At 40.3% G+C, this 14245-nt stretch overlaps 1 protein-coding gene across 2 annotated transcripts in view; it reads right to left on the minus strand.

Annotated features, from left to right (window-relative positions):
* PDE4B (phosphodiesterase 4B) overlaps nucleotides 1-14245 on the minus strand; it is a 284503-nt gene that overhangs the window by 224538 nt on the left and 45720 nt on the right. The gene's annotated exons all lie outside the window — the stretch shown is intronic.

The raw sequence follows: 14245 nt of genomic DNA on the forward strand, positions 1-14245 counted from the left end.
GGCAACCAGTTAATTTCGGTATTAATTCAGAAAAAAATATGTCCATGGTCCACTTAGATCCAAATGTACTGTAACAGCCCAACTCTATCCTCTTCCTCCCCCACCCCCGCTAGTACAGATGCTCAAAAAAGGGTATGCTGTATCCATCAGGAAGGGGTATGGATCAGAAGTCTTGGGGCAGAGGATTTAAATTCCCTTACACCTCTATAAGCCTCTCACTCTGCAATGGTTCTTCTTGGACTCATGTCAGAGACTTCGCTGGTACAAGTCTGAAGAGGGAAAGGAGGTGGGGAGGCTGCCCAAAGACAGGATAGAACTCATGTAATTGCCACTAGATACGCCCCCTCTTACAGACTCCCTGCCCCCATTCTGTACCTTCCCCAGTCAATTTTGCCCCTCCCTGCTCCTGTCCTGCTCTCCCCACTGGCTTACCTGACTGGCCAGCAATCCCTATGTACAAAGGAAAGCTCTGGCCTTTACGGGTGCTTTGCAGCAGTCACCACCAGTGGAATGTATTCTGCTGGTGGCAGGGCCCATTGGCAATAAGATTGGGCAATAAGATGATCATAGCACAGGCATAACTCTAGTCACAAGGCAATAGAAATGCATTTGAAAGAACATATATGTGACTGTGGTGAAATGCCTGCCTTATATTGATGTAGAATTCTCCCACAGTGTGGAGGAGAAGATATCAGGACATAGGATTTTTTGAAGTGTGTTTATGTAGACCAGGGGTGCCCATACCCCGGCCCTGGGACCACTTGCAGCCCTCGAGGATTTCCAATGTGGCCCTCAGGGCGCCCCCAGTCTCCAATGAGCCTCTGGCCCGCTAGAGATTTACTGGAGCCCACACGGGCTCGACGCAACTGCTCTCAGCGTGAGGGCGACTGTTTGACCTCTTGCATGAGCTGTGGGATGAGGGCTCCCTCCACTGCTTGCTGTTTCACATCTGTGATGCAGTAGCAGCAGCAAAGGAAAGGCCAGCCTTGCTTTGTGCAAGGTCTTTTATAGGCCTTGAGCTATTGCAAGACCTTCATTCATTCGTATAAGTTCATCTTTGATATATACATTTATGTAAACTTATTCAAATTTTAAATGTAAATTAATTCTTTTTTTCCCCGGCCCCTGACACAGTGTCAGAGAGATGATGTGGCACTCCTGCCAAAATCTTTGGACACCCCTGATGTAGACAGTTACTTTATTTTACCACGATCTCTCTAGTGGGAATGTACTTCAACATTTTATATAAATGTGTGAAAAGTACAGCACTTATTCTTGGAGGAAAAAATATCCTACAGAACAGGCCAATCTTCTGTTTTTGATCATATAAACACAGTCCAGCTCCAGTCTCAAACTGTACAATTTTACAATCCACAGATAGCTGAGCACAAAGCTGTCAAAATCCTTATCCAATTCCACATACACCCCAAAATGCAAATGCAGACACCAAAGCATTTTGATCTCTGATCAAGCAGTATAAACGAAAATCATGCATTCAATCTACATATGGTAGAAAACTATTGCTTTCATTTGCAACACTTAAGTTCTCTTTTTAAAGCACCTGCCAATGACAAATGACAATGCACATGATGCACAGACACTTTAAACTACTCTAAAATAAAAAAAAATCAATAAAATTGGGTGTAAGTGAAGTTTTAAGAGTTGAGCAAGAACACATAAAAAGCCATGCCCCATATAATATTAGAAATGCACTTATCCCAGTGGTTTCCAAATTGTGAGTCATGGCTCCCCGGGGAGACACAGAAACAAGCCAGGAGAGTTGTGGAATCCTTGCAGAAAACCTGCTGACACAATAAATATATAGGATTGTAGCTCTAATGGGGAGCTGCAGACAAATAGGTCAAGGGTCAAAAAAGTTTGGGAACCACTGACTTATCTAAATAAACACACATTAAATTATAATGTACATTATATTTTACTATTTTATTATTGTTATTATTAACAATAACAATCTTATTCTGATAAGGACACCATAGCCCAACACATGACAAGCACATGTCATCTCAATAACAGCACAGTAGTGAAAACATTTCTCCTATTCTAACAAAACCTGCGTTATCTTTTGGAAAGAAATATGAAAACTCTGCCTTAATGTTACACACCAACCATGACTTACAGCCTACTGCAAAACCTGATCAAAAAAAGAAAAACTTGTGGATTCTTTTAAAGTACAGCTTTTAATTCTCTTCAATGTGAATTTGATTATTGGTATTGCACAATTATTTCTACACCTTCAGTTTGCGAGTGTCAAGCATTTTTATTCTCCTTTTATTTTGTATCCTAGAATATTTGAATAACAATCTACTTATTTTTCACATTTTCATACCACCCCTCCTCCGAAGAGCTCATGATGATATACATAGTTCCTCCCCTCCTTTTGTCCTTACAACAATGCTGTGAGGTAATTGAGGATGAGATATAGTGACTTGCCCAAAGTCACCCAGGAAGCTCCTTGGTTGAGTGGGGTTTTAAACCTGGATCTTCCAGGTGCAAGTTCAACCACTACACCATCTTCACTGACTGTTGGCATAGTATAGTGGCTGTCGAGCTCCAATCAGGATTTTCCTAATTTAAATCTCACCTTTGCTATGAACTTGCTAGGTGTCCTTAGGAAAGCCACGGCCTTTCAGCCTCTGCTCCAATTTGGGGATAATATTACTTAACCAGATTGTTGAAAACACAACATCAAGATAATACATGTGAAATGCTTTTCACACTCAGAAAGCACTATGTGAATGCTAATTCACTGTAATTTGTACAACTTGACATATTACCAAGTGTTAATAATAATGTATTATTGCATATCCTGTTAGAATTAACAGAACATTTAGCTAGATCTACTTGATTAAAAAATTAGATTTACTAAATCAGTAAGCTGTGTAAAATTCATTATCTTTTATTTGCACTTATCATTCATTTGCATACAAAGAAGTTTTTCTATTTTCACAAATCTTTAGAGAATTTCAATTTGGAGTCATTATTTTATGTGCAAAAATAATAGTACTCAAATCATAACCATAGTTACACATATTATTTCTGCAACCTCAAAATAAAATATGCAGTGTATTATTTGCTTTCAGGAATGCCATGTCAAGTTTGCATCACTAGCTACAAAACTTACCAAGATTATGAAAGGCTAGTTTTTAATTTGACCACAGGATTAATCACTACCACTGTTCATTTACGAAATGCAATTACATCTTCACCAGGAAATCAGTTTACATTATAGAAAGCTTGAATGAAAAAAATGTGCATTTGTGTAGAAACTGAGCGTAAAAATTTATATAATTGTTAATAAATAATAATAAAGTTTAATAAATAAAGTTTTATTATTATTATTATTATTATTATTATTATTATTATTGTTACTTTAGGGTCATGCATTACAACATTAGTTGCTATAACTTGTAGCAATTGTAGCAAGTTTGAATTTGAAAATATTTTGTCTAGAAAAATGCTTATCTTTAAAGCCACAGGACTTTCCCTCAATCAATTAAATATGTTTCTAGTACTAATGAGCATCAGAGCTTAGATATTATGGTAAAGAGCTGAATGTAAGGCTGGGTTTGCTAAAGAGGCTTTGACTATTATCCAGCAAAGAATCCCTGGGTGCTGTCTAGTACACAGCATGAGAGTCTGACCCATTTACCCAAATGCCTAAATATGGACCCGGCACTTACATGCAGTACTGAATTTTAGAGGGTTAGCACAGTACATACTACAAACGTTCTCTTCTTTTATTTGGAGCCTATGAAGCTACAGTCCAGTTATACATGTAGAATTGCCACTATATTCCAACCATATTACCAACCAGCTTATTGATCCAGAGCTTCTATGGGAGGAGTCTGATAATAAGCACAAAGAAAATACTTATACAGAATTCTCATTTGTATTTAATATTCTTAAAAATACATTCCGTACAATAATTTATGTAATAATTTTTTCTAACTTTATCACCTGCACCTCTGGCGATAGCACGGTGATAAAAAGGAAGAAAAATATATTGATGAGTAGACAGCTTCCTAAGGCTATGTTTGACAGTGAAGATTATCTGGCTTTTTCGTAGGGATGAGCCACATTGCTTACTGCACATTTCTGTCTGCTCGCCTGTCACTTATTCTGAACCTGTATTTAAAAAGTATTCTGTATCCACATCACAAAATCATAGGTATGTTGCAGTTGTGGCTTCCTAGAGATAATGGGGGTGTGTTCTAAATACTGGTATGTCCATACCCCAAGTATTTAGATTAGTTATAAAATAATCTAGTATCCAAAAAATGTGAAGCTTGCTGAGGAATAGCTATCTTGTTGCTTCTGCGAGTTCAAGGTCTAGGTATAGCAGGATGATTAATGTAAACACCATTTATTTGGAGGGGAAAGAGGAATATAAATCATTTAAATCAGTGTTTCTCAAACTGTGGGTTGGGACCCACTCAGTGGGTTGTGAGCCAATTTCAGGTGGGTCCCCATTCATTTCAATATTTTATTTTTAATATATTAGACTTTATGCTACCATGGCATGTGACTGCACTGGGGAAATGCTACAGATCTGTACTTTTAACAGGCTACTCTGTATATGCTTTGAACAATGATAGTAAATGGGACTTACTCCTGGGTAAGTGTGGATAAGATTGCAGCCTAGGATTGTTAAAAAATTTTCCTGCTTGATGATGTCACTTCCAGTCATGACATCACTTCTGGTGGGTCCTGACAGATTTTCATTCAAAAAAGTGGGTTCTAAATGCTTGAGAACCACTGATTTAAATAAACAAATTTTACTGAACAATTAAATTTACATTCCCCAAAAATAAAATTACATGGTAATTTTATGGTACAATTACATGGTAAAAAATTACATGGTACACAGATTGACACCCCAGTCCTATATGGGCCTTATGCTGCTGGAACAGCCCCACTGGCACAGTTGCATTGTTGCTAATGATGGGAGCTAGGGCTGTACGTTAACTAAGAGCCAAATCCTATCCAACTGTCCAGCACTAATGCAGCTGTGCCAATGGGGTATGCGCCACATCTTGCTCGGGGGGGGGGGGGAGCAGTCATGGAGACCTCCTCAAGGTAAAGGAGCATTTGTTCCCTTGCCTTGGGGTTGAATCTGCTCTGGAAAGTTGGATAGGCTCTAAGTGTATTCTAAGATGAAGACACCTCCTTTGTATTGTCATTTGTACTGTCTACTATGGCTGGGATCCAAAAGTCATACATTTATACCAAGTGGCTTTGTGTGTGCACTGGGGCTAATGGGCCTTTCCCAGTTTGAAGAGACACTTTGCCAACAGTCTGAGGCAAAGAGGCAAAGAAGGAAGGCCCATAGCCAGGGAGACAGACCAGGGACAAACTGCACTTGCTCCCGGTGTGGAAGGGATTGTCACTCTCTGGATTGGCCTTTTCAGCCACACTAGACGCTGTGCCAGAACCACCTTTCAGAGCGTGATACCATAGTCTTTTGAGACTGAAGGATGCCAATACGAATGGGGCTAATGGGCTGCAGATTTTCCCTTCTGGTGGTAGTATTTTGCACTTCATAGAAAGATATATGAGAAGGCCCCAAGACTTTTGTGAGCAATTTTTCAAGGGTACCACGGAGCCAAATCAGTAATTTAAATGCGTAGGAGGAAATATGTTTTTGAATTTTTCTTCCTTCAGTGGAAAAAGCAGGGACATTTATCAGTTAATATTTATGATTTACCATTTTGTTTCAAATCTATTAATATTTTAAGTTTGGCTAACAAAAACTACAATAAAAGCAAAACAGATGTGATGTGTGAGATTCTAGCTTGGGAAGGGACAATTTCAGAAGTGCGCCTAACAGATCAAAGTCCAAATCAACATCTCTGGGGAAATCTTAGCCTAAGATAAGAATCCCCTGACTGGTCAATGACAGCCTGCTCTGTAATGGCCTATCCCAAAGAACTACTGAGAATGGAGTACAAATGTGTCAGCTCTTCATGTGAAGGATCATCACAGTCCTTCAAAGAGTCTTTCCTGTCTTGCCTTGAAGGTTTCTAATGAAGTTGTTTTGATCCCTGACTGTATCCACAATGAATATACAGTCTACTATGTCACAGAGAATTGAAGCTGGTCTAAACAGTCCCATAATTCATGTTTTACAGCTATTACTTGTGCAAGCAGTATTAATAAAATGTCTCTAAAAAGGTACAGTAATGCAGAGAAGATTTAAATAGATTTTCATCAGTCGGATTCTGCCAGTATTTAGTCTGAGGTTTAGGAAATGAATATAGTGCTCTGAGATACTTGAATGAAAAGGCATTGAAGACCTCTTCAGTACAAGCACTAGTACATCGTATTTATCATTGAACACTCTTCACCTAGTTTTCAAACTGATTTTTTTTTAAACTGAAGCTTTCTTATCATTGACAGTTACAGCATAATCTTATGCATACCTGCTCAGAAGTCCCACTGTCCCAATGGGGCACAGTCCCATGAAAGTGTGTACCAATAATCAAAATTTCATCTACTATGATGCTGTGAAGAATAGCTTTACAATAGGCTTATTATACAGAATTAGCCAGGATAAACATTCATGTTTCTAGGCAGTGTACCTCTGAATATCAAACATGGGAACAAGCAATGTACCGTCCACGTACACTTTCCACGCGGTCCTTTGTTGACAGGTTAGCAGGATGCTGGAGTAGTTATACTTTAGATATACCCTTCTTCATCCATAAGTGGTTTCTGTGAGCTTATTCCTTTGCAGTTTGTGCAACCCTTCAACGGCAAAGCATGGAACACATTGCAAAATGTTCTGCTTCAAGTCATGCTCATTGACAGAAAAAGAGTAGGGGAAAAAATCTCTTCCTTTACATTTTTTGTGCTGAAATAACTGTTACAGATGTCAAGCGAATGGGACAAAATATATTAACAGGATAATTACTCCTATTGAAAAGTAGCATATAAATATTCTTAATAACATCAGTCTTTTACACACTCTTTTGAAAAGTCAAGAAAAAAATATAGGCTTTCAGCCACAGGACTCAGTATGTTAGTAGGAGATTCATGTAATATAGATAGGTACTTTTTATCCACAGGTTCTGAACCCACAGCGGAGTCCCACCTGACCTCCCAGGCACAACTGTATGTGCCTTTCTACCACCTCCAGGAGCCTTTCTGAGGCCCAGAGAGGCCATGCATGGCCGCTCCAGGTTTCAGAACACCTTCAGACCCAACTGGAAGGCACCTCTATGGCCTGAACCTGCGGATTCGCTTATCCGCAGGTTTGGTATTCGTGGGAGGGGGAGTCGGGGAACAGTTCCCCTGCAGATACGGAGGACCTACTGTACTATTTTTAGGCTGCAATCCTAGACATATGTATCAATTGGTAAATCCCATTAAACACAGCAGAACGGAGTAGACACCTTTAGAACTACCATAGACACTCGTCTTTAAGGCAATCTCACAGATAAGGCGAGGGCAGGTTTTCAGTCAAAAATCATGGAATGTTCCATGACCCTTGGATATGTCAAGGTTAAAACTTGTGGAATGGCGCTTGTGAGGAGGAGCTGCAGCTTGCCCTGGAGCCTGATGAAAGGGGGGAAAGAATCTGAGCTACACCACTGTTTCTGAAGACATTAACAAGGTGCTTGTGTAGTACTGTGTGCCGTGCCCCCCCGCCCCAAGCAACAGCACTGAACATTGCATTAAATTGCTTAAAAAAATCCAGGTTTGAAACTGCAGAAAAGCATTTGCAGGTTTAAAAACCATCTCAAAGCAAATGAAGCACCAATTTAAAGCAACCTAAACAGCTTCCCTCAGCAAACACCCTGCTTCAATTGCTGCCACACAACTTTTTACATTGTTCACTGTTGTTTTTAAGAGGCACTTCTAGGTCTGGAGTTAAGGAGCCTGCTCAGAAGACTCTACAACGGAGCTCCAACAAATGTAAACAAAGCTGCCTGTTTGTAAGCTGTCTGTAATCACCCAAAATGTTCTTCAGATGCTTCACAGACCCTCCACGGGCAGTTGAAAAGCTCCTCCAGGCTTCTCCTGGTTGCCTCAATAAGAAAAGGTGTCAATCTACGCTTGATTTATTGGTAGAAATTTGTGGCCTTATAGGCGAGTATCTATGGTAAGCAGGGGTTACTAAACTTCAGAAGGAAAAGGTAGCAGTTCGCAATCAAGATAAAGAGGGGGTGTATAAGTTGATTTGCTGGTACCACAGAATGAAAAACACAAGATGCAACATCATTTTTAGTAGAGGTGTTTGAAAATAGTGTTATTTATTTGACTCAGAAGTAAGCCAATTGTGTTTAGTAAGACTCAGGCTATAATCCTAACTTACTCTACGGAAACAAACACCTCTATGGATAGAACAAAGAAGACAGCCTGAAGCATAAACAAAAAGAACATGGGCTCCACTCCAATAGGAGACCTGCACTGTGCAAGAGCCAGGTTGTTGTTGGGCTCTGCCAGAGTACTGTTGCAAACAGTCTGAAGAGCAGCAAGCACAGTCGCAGCATCAGGGGGCTCTGCAGGCACCAATAAGTTGGTGGTAGGGATGGGACATGGGCAGGGAGGGGGAGCAACAGGACATGTTGGGGGAGAAACTAGAGGTGTGTGACAGGGGAGGGAGATGGTGGATTTGGTAGCAGTTGCATAAGGCAGATCTTATCCTTCAGTCTCTGCCCACCCCACCCCAAGAGTTTCTCCAGACCTGTGCCAGCTATATATCTGGGGTGGGTCCAAGACATAGGCAAACAGGCAGCCTGTATAAAAAATTTTCACTTACCTTCTGCAGGCTGTCCATACACCCCTCCCCACCGTGGTATGCAGTACAGTCTCCGATGGCATGACTGCATGCTATAACAAGGTGGGGGGTAGGATTGGGCAGAAATACAAGTTGCTGGTAACTAACCAGGCTTGATCTGGTTAGAACTCTTTAGAACAAAGAAGGAAGAAGTTTTGAATAAATAGTAGGTGACTTAGATTACACATAGGCCAACACTGCTCACTGATAAATGCAGAAAAAGTAATTAAGAGCTTGGAAAGCTATATCATCATTGCTGTGCAGGGGTGACAGCTTTTCAGGGAGAGATGTTGAACAGTCACTGCCCACATGCACATAATTTTTTTTTTTTCCTATCACACCATGGTCCCTGGTCAAACTGGGTTTGCAGATTTTTATAATCCTGCAAGCGCTTGCCATGAACAGCTCAAACTAGCTTTTAGCAACTGTAACAGCACTGCTGATATTTTGACATGCACAAATGCCCACTTCCTCTTGGAGTGAAACTCATTAGGACCCCAAGACATAGAGCAAATAAAGCAAACCAAAATTATTATAACATTTGCAAAGCTGGACACATATTTCAAAGAACTGGAGACACAATCTAAATCAATGGTTCCTTATACGTCTCAGAATGAGCACACAGATTTCCTTCTGCCAAAAGGGTAATCCCATCTCCACAATTTGTTCAGGCCCTAATCTTTTATTCTGACTCCTTTACAGCCCAAGAACACGCCAGCGGGACAAATTTTCCACTAGCACAGGATGCCACAAAACTGCAGTATAGCTCTTTGCAGCAGCAAAGGGAGCCTGCAGGAATGCTGAAGCCTTTCCATGTGCACCAGCAGAGCAATGGAGGCCCAGTGAAGCAGATAAACCCAGCATGGGGGGTGGTGGTGGTGGTGGTGGAATGGGGTGGAGGGAGAATGAGTAGGGTTGAATGGTTTGGTGGAGGGTGGAATGGAAAGGAGATGGGGTGGGTGGATCAAACCCAGGAAGGGGGGCTTGATGGTAGCAGCGCTTACTAAATCCCAGTATACTGGATGGAGGTATGTTCTTTCATCCAACCTTCTTTTAATCCTGCTGTTGCATCACAAGATCTTTATATGCAAATGATTCGGTTATTGTGCAAGATTTTCACAGCAGACCTGTGAAGATGGCAAGATGACCTGTTTTTCAGGGTGCAAGTGGAACCTTTCAGTACTTTGCATCTTAACTTTAGCTCTGTTTGAGCTGAGATTATTTTCCAGGACTTGAACTAAAAGCAAATTCTTCACATTCACATACTCTCATTCGACATTTTGAGCTGTAAAACAGCTGCTCAGAGAAACAATGTTTGATTTGTAATACATGCTAGGCAAATTTGTATTTTGAACCAGGACATTGTGAATTAACTAACAGTGCCATGACGTAAGCACCTTTAGCACTCAAGGCCATGTGAAAGATTTTTGCAGCCTGTAAGCCTGAAACTTTGCTTAAAAATGATGTGGATTCATAACATTCCAGCCAGTCCCTTTAGGCTTCACATAACAGCTTATAAGCCACACCACAAGTCACTTTCACGTGTACTAGAAGGTGACTAGAAGACAAGGCTCCATTATCTGAAAAAAAATCAGTACTATAAATTGTTTGGCAACGCAATGTGAGATATCATTTGCGTACAAATCACTTGAATGGTTCCTAGGCTTGGAACTAATGAAAATGTTACCAAAATATGGCAACATACCAGTTAATGTTCAAGCAAGTCCATGAGACCTATCCAAAATAAAGAACAAAAACATACTATTGTTGTGAGATTGGGATTTGATGCTATGTGTGAACATGGCACAACAGTCAGGCCCTGAAGAAATGCTTAGCCAATTGCTTCGAAAATACTATATAAAGTTTAACAAATGTTAATGGCCCAAAAAACTATTCGAATGAAAGCCTCCATTGGGGACCTCAAGACTCTCAAGTACATCTACCTCGTATCTGAGGATCTTAGATGTAAGATGATTCTTCCTTTTCTAAGTTAGTCAAAGAGGCAGCTTGAGCTGGAGATTCTGGAAAAAGCAGAGCAAGAAAGTGAGAATTGGATCTGGGCAGAGACTGCAACAGAAGCCAAGAGAAAGAGCAGGTAACTAACTAGCAGCTACAGACATGCTTTGTAAACCCAAGCAATTGATGTTGCTTGAAGGGGTATGTTACTCAACTGCATCCAATGTTCAAACCTGTACATTTGTAAATCAAGTAAATATTACAGAGACACCATAAGCCTCCAGCACTCTTTCCTCCAAAAGAAGCCCAAACTCATTTTCTGCTGCATCTCCTCAAACTTCCTAATACTTGAAGAAGTGAAGCATGAACACATCTCTAAGAAAACATGAAGGTTATATCTATATTCAACAACTCACCTCTCTCTCTTTTACACACACACACACACACACAAAATTTTTATACCGACCTTCTTCCAAAGAGCTCAGGGTTCACATACATACATATGTACATATACATACACAGCTCACAGTTTGCTAACCACTGGTTTCAGGTTATATGGAATCTCTATAGAAAGTAGGTGCAACTCCATATAAGTACCCCACCAATTAAACACCCTCAAGTCAATGGAAATGCTCCATGTAAGAAACAACCACACTATAGTCTAAAACCTAAAATATATAGTAAGCAAAACAATCCTGCCTACTTATGTGCAGAAGGCATTGAACAGAAGTTTCTGTGCATACAAATTAACCAAAGACTGGGCATGTATGAGGCTCCCAAGTTCTGCATGGTTGTCCCAGCCTCAGAATTAGGCACAAGACATGGTACTTTGTTGGACAAATTCATGTATCAAGAGACTAGCCAGCTGCTCAGGTCCCAAGTAGCTTACATTCACCAAGTTGCTTTGCCTGGAGCATCTCAAGAGTATAGACAGGGAAAGGCCAGAAGGATGATGTCAGATGCAATAACTAACGCAGATGAGCAGGTGTTTCACCATTACCGGGATCCATATAATTTACAAGGCTCAGTAACTAGAAAAAGAATATGCAGTGATCCTTTAAGCCTTGAAACACAGTAGTTCATCCTTGCACCTCTGAAATGGGCATGCCAGACAAAGGCTTGGGATAAAGCGTCACTTTATGAATATAGTCAGAAAACCTGCAGCAGGGTATAAACAATTCTAAAACATCCCCCATGCGTGGGCTATTAATTTGGGGAAAACAGCGCTAGCCATCTACCTCCCCCGGGCTACCCAGGCATCACATTCTGACTTCAAGCCCCCTCTGTCATTGCCTGAGAGAGCTTATCAGCACCAATCCCTAGGTGTTGCGGCAGCTGGACGAACAGATACCCCAGAGGTCACACTCATTATTGTCCTCTGTCCAATCCAGTCTGGGGGCTTGCCAGTCAGCTTCAGCAACCCAGACAAGTACCATATGAACAGTCCTGGGTCATTCACCTGACCTTGTGAAAATCAAAATATATACTGAATTTCCTTCCACCCTGGTAGGAAACATCATCTGCCCAAGTTACCAAAGGCAATTAACCCTAAACATATAACCCAACACCCTACCACACCAGTCTGGGATAGGTGAAAAAATCACTAGTCAAGGCCCATCGGGCTTGAGATAAAAAATTCCCACTTCTAACAGAGCGACCAGGAGACCTCAGACTGTTCATGGGAGGGAGGACAGGGCTTGAAAATTCCAACAAACTGACTCCAGAACGCATGCGACCTTCAGGACATCAGTTCATGCAGCCCCCACTCGTGCAACAGGCAATGAGGTGCCCCATTTTCTCTGCATTAGCCTGGTTTACTTGGAGTGCTGGGCAAAGGGAAGGCAAAGCTCTTATGGAGCTTTAACCTCAGTCTGGTGCACACCTATTTTATTATGACATTATATTCCTTATTGAAGTTTTCTTTTGTAGCTCATCTCAGTGAAACCCATAACATGACTGAAAAGGAATCTGGTGATATCACTGGGTATGCCATAACAACTTGTTACTATAGCTGTCTAAGTGGTCCCTAAACCACCACCATAAAATTGTTTCCCATTTGTGTTGCAAAGCAACTTTGCCTTCTTGTAATTAACATGTTGTCATCTGCAACAAAACTATAGACACGCCCTGTGTCCAGCAATCACTCGTACAGTCTAAAAGATTTAATCTAGAGTTTACTTCCTTTATTTTCACCCCAACAGAATTGGCTAGTTGTCCTGACCCTGTTTAATAACCCAAAGAGAAAACAAATGGGCACCCTACGATTGATCGATATTTCTGTTAAGTATTGCGATTAAATGTTTAGCTGCCTGTATCTCTGCTCTTTTATTTTACTGACCTCTTTCTCCTCATGCTTCCAATAAACCATTACTGTTTCTAAGCTTGGCAGTGTATCCATACCCAGTGACAAAAGGAATGAACCATTACCCCATTGCGACACTAACAAACAGATACCTGACAAAAACATTTTTGGGGGCAGGGGTGGGGGCCCGAAGCAAGAGATAGAGAACTGAGTAGTAGCAGTTAACTTCTAACCAAGAAAACACACACACACACATACACAATTCTATGACATATTTCATTTTGGTGTAGCAAACCATTTCAAGGATGCATTCCAAGGCAATAAGATTTATAATAAAAAGCTGTCTGAAATGCATGCTGTTTGGAGTACAATCCATTATGAAAATATTGGCTTTAATCTTTGGTCATGTGGCATCAGGTTTTTTTCTTCCAAATGTTTTTTTATTGGTCAAGATTTAAAACAGCTGTACAACTGCTCCTTTGCTATAAACACAAATACCAAAATGAGAAGCAATGGTTAAAAGCTTCTTTTTGAAAAGTTTTTGTTTTAATGCAAGAGTGACCTTCTTCTAAAACAAAGTATTTTAAATGAAATTTTCTATATCATAAACAGATGAGAATATCACAGAAATGAAAAAAGGTAATTTCAGGAGCAGCACAGTGCCCTGTCTATATATAGATATTTCAAAGATTTTTCTCATCTTAACCCCATCCCTTTCCAGCTTAAAGGGCTGAAAGTCTACAAATGCATGCTGTAAAGATTTTTCAAAACAATCAAGTTACACAATGTATGAGAATTTAATTGAACATACATTTTGAACATTGTTTAATTGAACATACATTTGCCATCTCCAAATGTGGTCATATCCGTGAAATATGTACTGACTGTGTCCAGACAAGGTATAAGAAATGAATGGAATCAAACCCAAAATACTAGTTCTTTATTACTTTATTTACCTGGAGTAACACAACAATTCCTGGTTTAATTTTCAGTGATAATGAACTCTGGGCCAAAATCTGCTTTCACACACAAAAGGCTGACAGAACAAAAATGGTCATTTTAAGAAATCTGGCTGTAGCTAGACCTTTCTTCAAGATGCTTCGTGAGAGGAACATTTTGCCCTACAGTCAAATGACAGTCATGTCAACATTCTAGCATATCATCATCTTGCACACTGGAGTGTAAGA

Source organism: Tiliqua scincoides, chromosome 4 (genome assembly GCF_035046505.1).
Source record: "Tiliqua scincoides isolate rTilSci1 chromosome 4, rTilSci1.hap2, whole genome shotgun sequence".
NCBI classification, from domain to species: domain Eukaryota; kingdom Metazoa; phylum Chordata; class Lepidosauria; order Squamata; family Scincidae; genus Tiliqua; species Tiliqua scincoides.